The sequence below is a fragment of the Choloepus didactylus genome, chromosome 1, assembly GCF_015220235.1.
Source record: "Choloepus didactylus isolate mChoDid1 chromosome 1, mChoDid1.pri, whole genome shotgun sequence".
NCBI classification, from domain to species: domain Eukaryota; kingdom Metazoa; phylum Chordata; class Mammalia; order Pilosa; family Megalonychidae; genus Choloepus; species Choloepus didactylus.
The window spans coordinates 92,154,721-92,172,585 of record NC_051307.1 but is presented as its reverse complement, the minus strand read 5'-3'; the positions used below and the strand labels follow the sequence as shown (position 1 = coordinate 92,172,585).

Sequence of the window (17,865 nt, the reverse complement as noted above, 5' to 3'; positions counted from 1 at the left end):
GTTACTGGCCCCTGCCTCTAATGTGTTTGAAGGAGTCCGGAGCAAACTTCAGAGCCAGTATAGCCTCCCACCTCCCCAGCAACTCCACGGTGTTTCTTTGCAGTTAAACCTCCTCATGGATCCAAAATGGCATCACCCGTCTCAGTCTCTTGCATCGTTTACCATGCTGGGCTTTGAATTCTTGTCTGTTTCCAAAATTAAAAAAAAAAATCCATTATCAAGGGATAAAATTTGTCATTATCCAGGATACGCAAGGGAATATTCTGTGGGTTCTGTTGAAAATTTTAGAACTTTAAAAAATGGTTTGAGCGATAACTGCATTGTCGGAGTAAGTATTGTCTTATGGGATGTCTTTAGAGAGAATCATACTGCCTCATGTAGGTGAATTCTTGTGGTGTGTAAGGAATTATTTATAGTGTAGTCCTGCCTTGTGGTAATGGAGTGCTGCTGTCTGTAGCTGCTGGCAGAGTCAGGGAAGAGAGATGCCAGTGGCTGCCCAAGAGCTCTGATGGGGAGTCAGAGGACTTTCGGTCATAACCCTTTCCACTTTCTGGCTGTGTGTAATTGGACAGCTGCCTAATGTGTCTGGGTCTTAATTTCCTCACGTTAAAAGTGGGGATAATAGTGTCTGTCCTGCTTCCTTAACAAGGCTTTTGAGGAGGAGCAACCGTAATTATGACTATGAAAGCACTCTCACTACTTTTAAATATAGATGTAGCAAATGATTTGAGTCGCAGTACAATTAACTGACTATGACCTTGGAAAAGCTGTTTACTCTATGAACTTGTTTGCCACATCTGTAAAATGGAGATGATAATACAATTCTGTCAACTTCACAGTGTTGTTTTAAGGATGAAATTAGTTAATCCATGTGGCCGTGCTTTGTAAACATGCATATGCTTGGTACATGTTAGACATCAGACCTTCCTAGGAACACGTCAGGCATTATTATTAGTTAAAGCAAGGTGGGACTTCATGAAAAAGCTAGGATTTGAGCTGGATATGGAAGGATGAGTAGAAAGTTGGAGAGGAGACAGAGAAAGGGAGAACATTTCTAGGAAATCTCAAAGTTCTTATTTAATCCTCTATCTCTTTGTCCTCTCCGCTGCCTCTGATTGCCACGACTGACCCTTCCTCCCCACACCCTTGCCTGTCTTGGCTCTTAGGGTGCTGCGGTGACCACACCCACCCGGCAGGACGCCCTGCTCCGTTCTCCCGCCTCCTCTTTGCCCCTCACCCAATGCTCCTTCACCTGTTGCTGTTTCCCATCTCTTCTCCCTCCCATCAAGTGGGCGTCCCTCACAGTTTTGCCCGGGGCCTTCCACCTGCCCTTTTCGATGCACCACCCTCAGCTGCAGCTCAGGTTAGTGGACATTGATTGTGCCTTCCTGAGTCACACCAGGAGATTCAGAGATGACTGAGCCACAGTCCTCATAAGCGAGATGGAAACGTGAGCAAATGCGGTGCAATTCTATTACGAGATAAAGCAACAGTCCAGAGGGAGAGCGTTCTCTTTGGGGGAGCCTTCCTGGAAGTGGTGGCCTCTCAGCTGCTTGTGAGAAGTGAATGAGATTTTGCCATAAGGGCGAGGGAAAGGGAGCAGGGCATTCCAGGTAGGGGAACTGTGTGGACAGCATTGTGGAGGGAAAGCGGGGTGGGGCTTCACCTATTGTGTCTGAGCAGGTTGTTCCCAGAACCATCTTTCTTATCTTCAGAGATCTAGTTTACCAGACATCAACACACGTTTATAATGCTGCACTTAAACCCAACAGATACCAATTATAAATATACACCTGTCACCTTTCACACACGTTTATAATGCTGCACTTAAACCCAACAGATACCAATTATAAATATACACCTGTCACCTTTCCTCCCCCAAACTGACCTCCTTTTGCTTGTTAATGGTTCCGTTAATCTCCCATTCACACATTTTGTCATCTTTGTCACTTGTCACCTTTTCTTGAAAAGATGACTGTGTCTTTGACTCACATGTAATCACCATTGACTCTTCCCTACCTTCCTTCATTTGTAAACCCCATCCCATACTTAATTCTCTTCAGACAGTGGGCTGTACTACATAGGATGTCAGGTTTTTACTACATAAATATCCCCATTTATGTCGTGAAACTGCAGTTTGGATCCAAATGTCCTTAGTGAGTCATCATCACAGTCCATATGACAGAAATCCTTTCTGGATTTTGCCTTCAGTACACATTACCATTTCTCTGTTTACTTTCTTATCCTTCATTCTTTCTCTATTTCTGTAATTTTTAAAGTTGAACTGCCTTAGGAGTCAGACGTGGGTTTGGGTCCAGTTCTACTACCTGCTGTGCAACTTGGGGCAAGTTACTTAATCTCACTACACCTCAGTTTCCTTATCAGAAAAGCAGGGAAATACTGGTACCTACCTCATAGGATTATTATGAGGATTACCTAAGACAATCCATGTGAAATGCTTAGCACAGAGCCTGGCATTTTGGCTGCTATTATTATTAGCTTGCTTGCTCCCCCCCCCCTTTTTTTAAAAAATTTTCCTTAGCTTTCATTTTCCTTCCTTCTTCAAGTTCCTCCCTTCTGTTTTATTTATTTGTTTTTTTGCCCCCCTTCCTTCTCCCTCTATTTTATCTCTTTTTTTCTTAACTGGCAATGTATGCAACTGATTTTAAAATATACATTATATTTAAATAGTGACATTTCCCAATCTTAATTCAAAAAGCATCTTAGTGACTTTAAATTGATCCCTTCACATAGATTTCTTGTACATCCCGCCAGCTCCCCGCGGCCCCGTCCTGCCAGTGATAAAGCGCCGCCCTCACCCTGTCTGCCCGCGGCAGAGCCCTTTGTGCTGAAACATGTTCCATTGTGTACATTTTCTAACCACCGTAAACTTTCTAGACAAATTATGTTTCTATGATTTCCTTAGAGTCCTAGGCCACTTCACAGAGGTCTGTAGAATAAATTAACTCCAGACTTATAAAAGTCAGCTGCCAGAGCTGAGTAAATGTTGAAAGCCCAGGACCACGCTCATTAAGTTCACCCCGCACACGCCCCGGAGGTTTCTTCCCGCTCCGTCCTCGTCGCTCCTCTCCCCCCTCTTCCTCCTCGGAACCAGGATGTTTTTCCTTGCCTTTTTATTGTTTCGCTAACCTGGCAGGGCTCCTTTGGTGGAGCCCTGCCACCGAGCTTCCTCTCGGGGTGTGAGCAAAAGTAGGATGACAACACAGAGCGGGGAGGGCAGCGCCCCTCGCCCGGCCCGCGACGTCCAGGAAAGCCCGGGAGCTGCCGGCTTTGCCTTCTTCCTAAAAACTGCCCCTCTGCCCAAGAGCCTCGTCTTTAAGCAGCTCTGCTGCGTGTTTATTTTTCAGAGGGCCGGGGCGGGGGGCAGAGAAAATGGAGGCAACGAGTTAGAGACCCCCCAGAAACAAGATAGGCCTCCACGCGGAAAACCTTGTTTGCTTAATTAACTGAATTGGAATCGTCTGATCTTCATCCTAAGGCTTTTCCTCCAAGCCCCTCCCCCCTTTCTTTTTCACCTATAGAATTATTTTTAAACCCAAGTGCTTGAGGTCATATCAAGGTCTGCCTCTTCCGCTCCGGGAGACGCTGCATCCCTCCTTAGCTCCCCAGAGGCGGCCTGGGGCAATTCTGTTTCTGTAACCCGACCCCAGTCTCAGGGGCTCCCGGTCGGGCGCCTCCCCGCGGGGTCGGCGGCTCGGCCCTGCAGCTCTGCCCTCCTTTCTCCCCAGAGGATGCTCAGCTGAACAAAAGCCCAGCTCTCACAGGGAGGGGAGGATCGGGTGCCTTGCACACTTTCTACTTCTCCTGACTAGAGGCTGTTTCAGGGGAATCTTTTTAAAAATCATATTGTCGGACCTCAGGTCCGAAAACTCCTCAGGGTGTATGATTTTTCTTAGGGCTGCTCCTTTCAGGGTAAGAACAAGGAAGGAAGGAAACGAAACTCCCCAAGAGCCCTGGGCAGCCCAGATTGAGGGCTGAGTCTTTTGTTCACACAAACTCATTTGGCTCCTAAACGTCCTCCACCCAAAATCATTACATCCGCAGCCGCGTTTCAAAACACTGTCCCGGAGTGGGGAGCTGAGTAGGCGGCTGCCGGCTGGTGAGGTCGCAGCCATCCTCCCCCCACGACCCCGAGGTTCCTGCCCGGCCAAAAATATCCCCCTGCTGCCCGCCGGGCCTGAAATCCCCTCATTTGGGGGATTCCTCGGCGTGAAGGCCGTGAGGTAGAGACTGCCGGAGGGAAGGAGGGCAGGCACGCTGCGGAAGGGGAGGGTGGGTTTCTGGTCTCCCCTCTGGGCCTTCCAACCCCCCCCCCCCCCACCAGAGCCCTGGTCTCTGCCTCTCTCTGCTCCTTCTAACACCCTAGCTGCATTGTAGTTATTTATTTACAGGCTTCAGCAGATTCCCTATCTGATTTATCCTTGTAACCCTTACTGTGTCCTGCCTGTGCTCAGTAAATACCTTTTGAAATAATAAATGCTGCTCACTGGCAGTATTTTGAGGTTGGAACTGCTTCTTTCCCTTTGCCGGCCTCAGTTCTGTCCCCTGAGGGTAGACCAGTCTGTTGCTGTGCTCCCTAAGGGCTTGTCCGTTTGGACAAAGACAACCCAGCTGATTTTCCAACTTGGGCAAGAACAAATGATGCAAAGCAGTTATGGTGTTAGCTAGTGAGGCATGCCACACTTCATAAATTAGCTTAGGAAGAGCTGGCCAAGTGACTCTCTTCTCAGTCCTCGGGTTTTTAATTTAGGTGTGCTTAATTAGGGAAAACACCAGCCAAGAAATTACAGAATTGAGCTCTAGCCTCTTCTCTGGGCAGGAGAGTTACCCTGGGCAGGGCAGCTCAGCGCTGAGCCTCAGCATTCTCTTCTATAAAATAGGATAATGATTCTTTTCCCATCTGCCATTCAGAATATAAGGATCTGCTTGGCAGGTTGTTAAGTGTGGGGTTTTGTATTCTTTCCTAATTTGATCTCCGAGGATAGAAACATAATTTAATTCTTCCGGAAAGTACTCATGAACAGTGGTCTCCTCTGCTGGTTGCAGCCATCCATCATACTAAAAGGGGAATTCACAACGGGAGGGGGTTAAAAACCCCTTTTCTCTTTTCCCTGGATGAGCAATTGGATTTTGGGCAGCTGTCTAAAAATTACCCCTAAATCCCCACTATTGTGGGTATAAGAATCCATTGCAAGTATATACAACAGTGTAGATAAAAGGTACCCAGAGCCCACAGATTCCTAAGAGCATTTCTTATGTTGAGGATCCCAGGAAAGCTCTAAGAGGGAGACAGGAACAAGGAATTTTGCAGCTGGTGACCAGTGTCTTAATGTTCCAGAACTTTTCTTCATCAGCCTTAACCCGGAGCAATCTGGCCTGCATCTTCTTCCATCTACTAAGTGGCAGTGGGAAGGCCTGGGGACTTTTAATGTGACCAAACCAAGGCCTGTCCACAGCCTCTCTCTGCTGTAAATTAGCCCTTACCACCTTCTTTTTGGTTGGCTCCTACTTTTAACTTTGTCCTACGTTTCCCATGTCATCTGTGTCTCTTGAATTGGCTCTTCCCCCACCTCTGAAGTTGTCTGCCTTTGACTCAGTCCTTGACCCTCACTTTTCCTTCTGTATGCCATCTCCTTGTCTTTTCTTCTAATCGCCAGTCCCAAATCCTTAACTGCCTTCCAGACATTTCCACTTGGAAGTTATAGCGTCACCTCAACCTTCACATTTCCAAAACTATCTTTTCTTGACCCTCAGATTCATTCTGCACTCTGGCTTGACTGTTTCTTTATAATCCTTCTTTTAATTATCTATAAAATTGCCTCTGAGTTACCAGCTGCCTGTAGAAGTCCTCTTGGTCAGTCTCCAGCTAACATGCAGCTATTGTCAAACCAAGTCTATCAAATTCCAAAGCCCATGTGATCTGCACCATTTCATTCTTCTTCATAGGGAGAAACAAGGGCAGTGCAGTTGTGTTTAAGGCTGAAATTTGAACGTTGGGTGAGACTTTGTTTTGGCACTGTTCACTGGTCAGCCCTTAAAGCTCTGTGACACGAAAGAAGCTGGGGTATGATAGAACAACCACCAAACTTGGAATTAGGAGACTTGGGTTCAAATTGTGTCTCTTCTGCTGTTGAGTGGGTGACCTTCAACAGTCACTTATCTTTCTACTCGTTAGTTTCCTCATGTACCTTATGAGGATAATAATACTTGATAGGGTTGTCTTGAGCATAAATGGATAATAGGTGTGAAAACACTCAGCATTTGGTAAACATCAAATAAATGTTAGTGAAATCTGAATCTAAATGGAGAGAAATAGAAATAAAGGACTCATTCTCCAACTCCATGCCCCTGAAACACAAGCTTGTAACTGGCAGCACTTGACATACAGCCTCAGTGCAGCCACTGAGTGACACGGTGAGGATGGGACGGTGAGGATGGGACGGGCCGCTGAGAGGAAATTACCTCTTAGGATGACACCACACACTCCCGTACACTCCCACTGCTCAGAAACAATGCAAGTTGACAAACCGCAAATCACTGCGGGAGGTGGTGAGGAGTTGACTGTGTAACAGCTGCTAATTAGGAAATCCTATTCCTGTGCTGTGCTAGCTTCCCTGGATGATGCTGGTTCACAAACAGATGTTTTGGAACATTAAGGCACTGAAGAAGTGGAAGTTGTCAACTTGGAAAAAAAACATCAAACTAGGCAAAGCAGTAAACGCTCTTGTTAATTTAATCTCCATTCATAGAGTGAGGGAAAAGTGATGGCCTGGCACAGAAGGCTGAGCACAGAGGGAAGGATGATATTTCTAGCTCAAAAGATCTCTGAGAAACTGGGACATTTAAATTCCAATATGAGCCTGGTTGATGGGGCTCAGGTGCCAGGGTATGTGAATGTGCCCATCTGCCATCAGCCTCTGCTGAGCCTCCAGGTTGCCCCCTGCCCCCAGAGGATGCCCTGGGAATGCCGGAGGGGGCACAGCCTCTTTTCCTCCCCATCGGGCCAGGATCAGCAGCTTGCAGCATCCTTCCTCCTTTCCTTTCCTTCAAGGCCAAATTCTCCTTTCCACCAAGAGTAAGAACAGGTTCCCTGATACCTTTCCCTGTACGTGGTAGGTCTCTGTTGAGTCCTGCCCACTTTATTCCAGATTACTCTCTTATTCAGGTGCTGAACAGGGAGCCACATCATAAACAAAATTTAACTACAGTAGTCTTAAATAACTGAGTGCTTTGGAAAGTATTAGTCTCTGGACTTCAATAATTATTTTAACATTTGACCCATCATTCTCCCTGAGATACAGTATGGAAGAGTGTAAAACACTTGGATGACCACCATCAGACAAGACCTTTGGTGGCAGTGGGAGTGGGTTGGGGGTGCTTCTGGCCCCAGCCTGAGGGGTTTGTTAATCCCTTTTTAAAGGAAGAGTTCCTAGGCAATAGGAGGAATGGAGAGGTATCCAGAGTTAAACAGGGGGCAGTGGAATACTATTCTCTAGGAACCCTGGGCCAGGGACATGCGGGGTTTGTCATGCTGGAGGTGGTCTTAGGTTTCACCCTAGGCCCCTGAAGTTCTCTCTGCACCTCCTAAGAGAGGTCTCATGGGGCAGAGCTCAGAGTGAGGCACAAGCTGCTCCCACACCACTCAGCCAGCCTCAATCCTTTAATCAGAGTGGACTCCTAGCTTCCCAGAGTGCCCAGGAGCTTGGATAGTATAGGGGCTTTAACCTCTGGTACCAGCTCAAGTCCAGAATTAGGAGACTGAGCCATGATTGATTAGCAGTGCCTGCCAAGGCCATCCCCAAATCTATTTGTTGAAAGTTGATAAAGCTAAATCTGTTTAATAGCTATAACTTACATAACACTCAGAATGGACCTGGTACCGTTCTAGGTTCTTACAAGTATATGCTATATTAATCTTGACAACAACCCAGTGAAGTAGGTACTCTTCCTCTCCCCATTTTACGGAAGAAGCCAAGGCAGAGAAGTTGTGTATCTTGTCTAAGATCATAGAGTATGTAAATAGTGGAGCCAGAAGTTTCCAAGATCAGCAGGACCCAGCAGTGGCAGTGCAGACCAGGGGTGAGCTTGTCTCTGGAGAGGTGGTCCCCGGCACCTCTGTTTGATCAGCCCACTAGCCCCAGCTATGATGGCATCTAGGGGCCAAGTGGTCCAGGCACAAGTAACTCATCAGTCTTCTAAAGGTACTCACAGTCTCATGTTTCAGGAACCACATTGGAGCCAAAATCTACACACTGTATTGTTGTCAAATTGCATGAGCCAACTTTATATTTAAGGCCTACAGGCTTCACCTACTTGAGGGAGCAGTCTAGGACCAAAGAAAGCTCACAAAGTGGCATCCTCAGATTCCCAGAAATTGTCCTGGGACCCCTTACCAAGATACCAACCTTTTTTGTTCTTTTCCTTAGGACACACATTTTTTTAAACAGCCATGTTTTTAATGATATGGACTCATATGGTACATACCATTTTTTAAATTTATAGTTTTACCTAACAGTATAGAGTGAGCACAATACGTATCTAAAACTGTATCTATATTTTGACCAGTCCTTTAAAATTTTGTTGTCTCAAATTAAGTTAACCATCTCTCTATTGCAGAAATTTAGGTTGTTTCCAATTTTCTTGATTATAAACAGTGCTGTGATAAACTTCCTTACACTAAAACTTTGTGCACTTCCTTAATAATTTCCTTAGAATTAATTTCCAAAATGGTATTCCTAGGTCAAAAGATATGGACTGTTAAGTTTCTCTCCAGAAAGACTATCCAGTAACATTCTTACCAGCATAGTATGTAAGTGTCCATACAATAGACGTTAGTTTCACCTTTGAAATCCATCAAATTTATCAATTTGATAGGCAATAAATAAGTATTAAATGTTTTTTTCTAGTTTGAGTTTGTATATCTTGTCTTCCAACAATACGTTCATACATTTATTCTCCACTTATGTTTTTCTTTTGTCAGTTGCACATTTATGTTCTTTGTCTATGAGATGTACATTTCAGGGCTTTGAATTAAGGATGCAAAACTTTTATTGCATATTGTAGATGTTTCCCCTGGTTTATTCCCCAACTTTTAAAAAAATGTAGTTACTATTTTTATCAAACTTTTACATAGTTTAAAGATCAAATAGTTTTAATAAGGCTATTATAAAAACCCTGACCATTCCCCCACCATCATTTTCTGCTCCCCATAATAAACCATTTTCAACCCTTTTAACTGATTCTTTTAGTAATTACATCCATATCTCTAAATAACATGTTTATATTGCTATTTATTGATCTTTGGTTGTTTATTTTTAATTTTAGGCAATAGCCATTGATCTCTCTGTATGGGGATTTTATATCATTGCAACCTCTACCAGATTGGAAGTGATACATTCTATTTCTATTTTGTAGGGTCTGTTTTAGAAACTTTAAAATGCATCTTTAACCCAACTCAAAGTTTTTCTGATCATTCCTCTCTGGATTTACGCACTATTGTTATCCAAGGTTTGTTTTCTCTTGTTTTATTAATCGCATAAGTTAGAAATTATCATCATTATTTTGTAAAAAGTCAGTATTTCTTTAGACTCATGCACATATTTACCATTTTCTTTGCTTATTTTTTTTTTTTTTGCATTTCATATCTTTTATCTAAGATTGCTTTTCTTCTGCTTTAAATATATCCTTTATAATACCCTTTGGTGAAGGTGTTTAATAAACTTGGTTTTGACTGAAAATACTTTTGTTTTGAAAGATAGCCTCAGGGTGTTTTTTTTTCTTTATACTTTTTGTAGTAACATATATACGACAACAAGTTCCCCATTTTAACCTCTTTCAAGTGTACAACTCAATGATATTAATTATATTCACGATATCCTGCTACCATCGATACCATCCATTACCAAAACATTTTTATCTCCCCAAACAGAAATTCTGTACCTATTAAGCAGTATATGCCTTTTTTTCTTAGTTTACATTAATTGTATTTTTTCCATATATACCATCCTATTTTTAAGACCTTGTGATAGTGACATACATTTGTTCTAGTTCATGTAAAAACTTTCTTTACATTTGTACAATTAGCCACCGTCCACTCTAGGTTTTGCTAAGGTATACAGTCCCAGTTTTTATCCTCTAGCTTTCCTTCTGGTGACATACATGCCCCTAGCCTTCCTCTCTGAACCATACTCACACAATCAGCTTTTTCATTTTACTTACAGTATTGTGCCACATCACACAGTACTGTGCTATCCATTTCCGAACCTTTACAGTCAACCTTATTAAACATTCTGTACTCCTCAATCTCTACCCTCTTTATGTTCAAGGTGTTTTGGAAGACAGTTTTGTTGAGTATAATTCTAGTACCCTTTCTTCTCTCAGCACATTGAAAATATTTATCTACTGTCTTTTGGCTTCAGTTGTTGTTGTTAAGAAATCAGTTGTTAGACTAATTTCATCTTCTGTAGATGATTTGTCATTTTTTCTTCCAGTTTCTTTTTCTTTCTGTTCTTTTTTGGTAAAACACCCTTTAGTTGCTTTTAAGACCTTGTCTTTGTCTTGGGTTTTCTGCAGTTTCACTATGATGTGGGTGTAAATTTCCTTTCATTTAGTCTCCTTTGGTAATCATTGAGATTCCTTAGTCTGAGAATTTGTCCTTTTTATCAGTTCTGGAAAATTCTCAGCAGCTATCTTTCCGAATATTGCCACTTCTCCATTCTCGCCTCTGTTAGAACTCCAGTTAGATGTATGTTGAAACTTCTCTATTTTTCTTTGTCTCTTAATCTCTTTTTCATACTTTCTATCTCTTTGTCTCTCACTGCTCTCTTCTGGGTATCTTCTTGTCTTCTATCTTCTAATTCTTAATTCTCTCTTCGATCATGTATAATCTACTATTGAATTTTTTAATTTCAATTCTTATTTATTTTTTTATTTCTAGAATTTCCATTTGAGTTTCTTTCAAATCTTTTTGTCCATTATTTATAGCTTATTTTTCTTTCATTTTCAATTTCTTTTTTCTTTTAATTTAGTTTTACATTTATTTTATTCTCTTTGATAATTCCAGTATTTGGCATCTTTGCCTGTCTAATTTTGCTCTCTGTTGTTTCTGTGCACTTTTGCTCATGGGTGCCTTGTTTCCTTGTAGATTTTGTGATTTTTGACTGTCGTCTTTTATTCCTAAGAATTTTATCAGTAAGTGATAAAATTTGATTGAAAGTGTGTTTATCTAGAGAGGATTTGTATTTGTTTCTTCTAGGTGCCTGGAGGCACTACGTACCAGGACTACTCCCACAGGATGTTTATATAAATGTAATATTTGAGATATATTTCACATACCATAAAATTCAGCCTTTTAGAGTGTATAATTCAGTGGCTTTTAGTATATTCACAAGGTTCAGGATCACTTTTAAATACATAATCAGCTTGAGGTTCAGATTACGCAGGTTATGTGAATTTGTGCTGCACACCCACATGAGGGCCAACTTTATGGTTATAAATTCTTGGGTATAATTATTGTTTTTCTTTCACCTAAAGCCAAGATTGAAGGGCTGGTTTTCTAGCTGTTTCCTGCAGGGCAAATTTGTTTCTATTCATCTTACATCCAAGGTATAGCCCTTTTGGGTCCTAGCTTTATACAGGAATTTCTTTTTAGACTCCCTCCTTGAGAGTTTTGTCTCCATCTCCTGTATCCCCATAGCCCTCAGAACTGAAGTTCATGGTCACAAAGTTTGAGCAGATGGCCCTAGAGCTCTGCCGGCTTCAGTGTTAGCTCACCTCTTTGAATTCCTGCTCTTGGTTCATTTTTGGCCTCAAAAGATTTCATTTCTTATTTGCTTGACAGCTCAGCGATGCATTTAGAAATAATTTTGAAAAGTATTTTATTCCGCATTTTTTATTGTTAGGGTTATTCAGGATACCGCGGGCCTATTGTTTGCCTTTTAATTTTGTGTATGGTGTGCATTTTTTCTCTTTTACATCTTTAGTCACCACTCCAGGAAGAGAGCATGGTTCAATGTTAGGTCTGCATGTGGCCATTCTTTTCCTCTTAGAATCAGTAGTAGAATTGCTCAAGATTACTGGGGTCTGAGACTTCTATGCCTTGTTGTTCCCTGGAAAGGGGGACATCTCTGTTTCCTCAAAGGCCCAGTCACACTTACCAATGGCTAAGTCTCACATTTGTCTTAAGGCTTTGATAGAGCTAAATTCCATTTCCTTCCCTTTGCTCATGGTTTGCCAGCTTTGGGGCATGGTCTTGGAGTCCCTTCTGCCTCCCTACAATCACTTTTTTCTGGCTTTCTTTGGGAATAATTTTTCTCCTTGTGCCCAGTTAACCAAGAGAGAAGAGAGTAGTTCTCAAAATGCTTTCACCTTCTCCTCTGGGTGAGGAGCCTTTGCAGCTCAGTTAGGAAGATCAAAGGGAATGTGCCCTATGAGTCACTGCTGTCCTTAACCTCAGGGTTTCAAGTTGAACCTATGGACTTTTTGACACCCTGGAAACCTCCCTTGCCATCCCACATCTAGCTGAGTGTGGGCCTTGCCTATCTGGGGCTGGGCCCCAGAGGCCCAGGGGCCTGGACAACTTCCCTTCCCCTCCAGGAAACTTCTGTTAATGATCACCTACAGGAAGCAGAATATGAGACATCAGCAACAGTCATTATCAAGGGATTTGGGGAGGAAATGATTTACTTTGGAAAATTTTTTAAATCAGTTATTGAAAGTTTTTCTAATCACCTGTTCCCTCCAAAACAGGTGAGCCACTGCCTCTGGAAACTGGACCAGAGTGGGGACAACGTTGAGAACCATGATTTAGAATGTACTCTCCGATGTGGTAGCCACTAGCTACTACTATTGGGTTATTGAGTTGTTTAAATATGACTAGTCTGAATTGTAAAATACACAATGGATTTTGAAGATTTTATACCAAAAAAAAAAAAAAAAAAAGAATGTGTAATATATATCTCAATAATTTTTATATTAATTACATTTTAAAACAATATTTTGGATATGTTGGATTAAATAATTTATTAAAATTAATTTCACTTTTTAAAATGTAGGTACTAGAAAATTTAAAGTTGCATATATGGCTTGCATTTGTGGCTCACATTATATATCTCTTGGACAGCACGGACCTAGAAGATAATTTATTCCTTTTAGTAGGGTGGGTGATATTTTGAGTTAAGCTGTAGCTTCTGCCTTCCGCTTCTACTTGTCAGATGGTTTGCCATTTTTGCCTTATTCATATAGATAGAAGTGACTTCATTTATCCCTGGGGAAATTTCTCAACAGTGTCCACAGCTCTGGATGCTAGGCAGAAAGAGAAATTTCATTCCCAAATGGGGAAAATAAAATTGAGTTTTTCAAAGAGCCCTGTAATCCGTGATAACTTCAAGTAGTCCTGTCCTCATCATTGCTCTCTAGAAACTCATTAAACTCAGTGACCCTGAATTAGGACATGTATTTTATGTTTGCTTCCATTTTAGTTTGGATGTACAAGGTAAGGAAAGTGCTCTCAGAATGCTATTTGGTTTTGGTATTATCGTTTAGAAGTCTGGCATGCCAAGCAGCAGCCCAGCTTTGGCTTCTGAGCTGTGGCTAGGCTGGGTTCAAACTTCTCCAGAGGACAGGGTGGCTTTTTCAGGTTTGCTTGGGCATTCCACCCACCTTTCTGACTCTGAAAACCCTGCCTTGACAAGCAATGCTTGATTCTACAGATGATTTCCAGTGTTAGCTTAATCCTTAAAATGTTTTTATCTAATGCCCTCTTTGCCATTGTCTTGGATGTTATTGAAGTAAAACTATCATTTAAGTATCATTAAGTATCATTAAGTATGTTTTTGGCTAATATAAATAAATTCCTGATTTATATATGAAACAGTTCATACTTTTAAGAAACATTTTCTCAGTTCCTCTGAACTGGAAGTAAGGGTATATGGGGGAGTTGCTCTAAAACTCATCTCCAGCACTTAAAAAAAATTTTTTTTTGTATTAGAGAAGTTGTAGGATTACAGAAAAATCATGTGGAAAATACGGAGTTCCCCTGTATCACCCCTTACACGCACAGTTTTCCCTATTAGTAATACTTGCACTAGTTAAAATTGATGAAAGATTATTATTATAATTGTACTATTAAAATGGTGCATAGTTTGCATTAGGGTTCACTGTTTGTGTTGTACAGACCTATTTTTTTTTCTTTATTCTAGTAATGTGTATATAACCTAAAAGCTCCCATTTTAACACATTCAACTATATAATTGAGGGTGGTTAATTACATTCACAACATTGTGCTACTATCACCACCATCCATTACCAAAACTTTTCACATCACTTAAAACAGAAATTCTGTACCAATTAAGCATTAACTCCACATTTCTTATCCCTGCCCTGGTCCCTGGTAACCCATATTCTACTTTCTGACTCTAGGAATTTGCTTATTGTAAATATAATATATCAGTGTGATCAAACAGTATTTGGCCTTTTGTGTCTGGTTTATTTTATTCAACATGACTGTCTTCAGGGTTCTTTCATGGTGTCACATGTTTCAGAACTTCATTTGTTTTTACAGCTGAATAATATTTCATTGATTGCGTCATTTTTCATTTTGTTTATCCATTCATTGGTTGATGAACACTTGGGCTGCTTTTATCTTTTTGCAATTCTGAATAATGCTGCTATGGACATCGATATGAAAATATCTGTTCAAGTCTCTGCTTTCAGTTCTTTTGGGTATATACCTAGAATGGTCATTTACAAGGTCATATGGTAATTCTATACTTAACATTCTGAGGAACCACAAAACTGTTTTCTGCAGTGGCTATACCATTTTACATTCCCACCAACAATGAATGAGTGTTCCTGTTTCACCACATCCTCTCCAACACTTCTTATTTTCTGTTTTTTTTTTTAATAGTAGCCATTAGTGATGTGAAATTCACATCTCATTGTGGTTTTGATTTACATTTCCCTAGTGGCAATGTCATTGAGCATCCTTTCATGTGCTTTTTGGCCATTTTGTATTTTCTTTAGAGAAATGTCTAGTTAAGTCTTTTGCCCATTTTTAAATTGGGTTGTGTTTTTGTTTTTGAGTTGTAGGATTTCTTTATGTATTCTGGATATTAAACCCTTATCAGATAAGTGGTTTTCAAATATTTTCTCCTATTATCTAGGTTTTCTTTTAATTTTTATAATGAAGCCCTTTGATGCACAAATGTTTTAAGTTTTGACAAAGTCCCTGTGTTGGTTTGGATGTATTATGTCCCCCAAAACGCCATGTTCTTCAATGCAGTCTTGTGGAGGTAGATGTATTACTGTTGATTAGGTTAGAATCTTTGGGTTAGGTTGTTTCCATGGAGATATGACCCACCCAACTGTGGATAATACCTTTGATTAGATTATTTCCATGCAGGCGTGGCCCCATGCATTCAGCGTGGGTCTTGATTAGTTTACCAGAGCCCTATAAAAGCTCAGACAGAAGGAGCTCAGTGCTGCTGCAGCTTAGAGAGACATTTTGGAGACAGCCATTGAAAGCAGACTTTTGCTAGCCCAGAGGTTGCCTGGGAGAAACTAAGAGACCACCCCCAGACTCCTAGGGAGGAGCGTCTTGGGAGAAAGCCATTTTGAAAGCAGAACCATGGAGAAGATGCCAGCCATGTGCCTTCCCAGCTAACAGAGGTTTTCTGGGCGCCATCAGTGTTCTTCAGTGAAGATAGCCTATTGTTGATGCCTTTGTTTGGACACTTATATGGCCTTAAGACTATAATTTTGTAACCAAATAAACCCCCTTTATAAAAGCCAATCCATTTCAGATATTTTGCATAACAGCAGCATTAGCAAACCAGAACAGTCCCATTTATCTGTTTTTTTTTTCTTTTGTTGCTTGTGCTTTTGGTGTAAAGTCTAAGAAATCATTGCCTAACACAAGGTCCTGAAGATGCTTTCCTGTTTTCTTCTAGCAGTTTCATAATTTTGGTTCTTGTACTTAGGTCTTTAATTCCATTTTGAGTGAATTTTTGTATATGGTTTGAATTAGGAGTCCACCTTCATTCTTTTGCATATGGCTATCCAATTTCTCCAGCACCGTTTTTTGAAGCAATTATTCTTTCCACATTGAGTGAACTTGGCATCCTTGACAAAAATCACTTCACCGTGAATGTAAAGGTTTATATTCTGACCTATTTCTTCTTGAGTCAGTATGGGTAGTTTCTGAGTTTCTAGGAAATTGTTCATTTCATCTAGGTTATGTAACTTGTTGACATACATACATACATACATTCCTGGTATCCTCTTATAATCCTTTTTATTTCTGTGTGGTCATTAGTAATATCTCCCCTTTCACTTCTGATTTTAGTTATTTGCATTGTTTCTCTCTTTTACTTTGTCAGTCTAGGTAAAGATTTGTCAATTGTATTGATGTTTTCAAAGAAAAAACCTTTGTTTTTAAAATTCTCTCTAATGTTTTTTTATTCTCTATTTCATTTATCTCTGCTCTGATCTTTGTTATTTCCTTCCTTCTGCTCACTTTGGGTTTAGTTTACTCCTATTTTTCTAGATCCTCCAGCTGTGAAGTTAGATCTCTGGTCTGAGAACTTTCTTCTTTTTAAATGTAAGCATTTAGAGCTATTAATTTCCCTTTAGCATTGCATTTGCTGCATTCCATATATTTTGGTATGTTGTATTTTTTGTTTTCATTTATCTCAAGATATTTAATTTCTTTAATCCACTAACTAAGAGTGCATTGCTTAATTTCCACATATTTGTGCATTTTCCAGTTATCCCTCTTTGATTGATTTCTAGCTTCATTGTATTGTGGCCAGAGAAGATACATTGTATAATTTCAGTATTTTTGAATTTACTGAGACTTGTCTTGTGACCTCATATATGGTCTATCCTGGAGAATGATCCATGTGCACCAGAGAAGAATGTGTATTCTGCTGTTGTTGGGGTGAAGTGTTCTATATATGTCTGTTAGGTCTAGTTGGATTATAGTATCATTCAAGTCTTCTATTTCCTTAGTGAACTTCTGTATACAAGTTCTGTCCATTATTGAAAGTGGTATATTCAAGTCTATTAGGACCACCTATTCTCCCTTCAAATCTGTCAATATTTGCTTCATATATTTTGGAATTCTGTTAGGTGCCTGTATTTTTATAATTGTTATGTTTTCTTGTTGAATTCACCCCTTTACCAGTATATAATGAGCGTCTTTGTCCCTCTTAAAAGTTTTTCACTTAAAGTCTACTTTATCTGATATTAGGATACCTATCCTAGCTCTCTTTTTGCTTACTATTTGCATGGTATATTTTTTCCATTCTTTCACTCATCCTACTTGGAGCTTTGAATTTAAGGTGATTCTGTTGTAAACAGCATGTAGTTGGGTTATGCTTTTGTATCCATTCTGCCAATCTCTGCCTTTTGACTAGAGAGTTTAATCCCTTTACTTTTAAAGTAACTATCCCTTAATGCAGGACTTTCTTCTGCCATTTTGCTATTTGGTCCTTGTAAGTCTTATACGTTTTTTTGCCCCACAATTCTTCCATTAATGCATCATTTTATATTTAATTGATTTTTAGTGTTGTAACATTTTGAGTCCCTTCTGATTTTTTCTGTGTATACTTTTTCATATGTTTTTCTTTGTGGTCTTCCATGGGGCTTAAATAAATCTGTAACAATCATGTTTCATGTGATACCAACTTAACTTTAATAGCATAGACATACCCCGTTCTTATACCCATCTGTTCCCCAACCTTTTTGTTGTACTTGTTACAAATTATATCTTTATATATTGTATGTCCAAAACCATAGGTAGATCATTACTTTTTATGCATTTGAATTTTAGATCTGTGAGAAGTA

The 17,865-nt window shown here is 40.4% G+C and overlaps 1 protein-coding gene across 4 annotated transcripts in view; it reads left to right on the top strand.

Annotated features, from left to right (window-relative positions):
• HEG1 (heart development protein with EGF like domains 1) overlaps positions 1 to 17,865 on the top strand; it is a 92,010-nt gene that overhangs the window by 10,050 nt on the left and 64,095 nt on the right. The gene's annotated exons all lie outside the window — the stretch shown is intronic.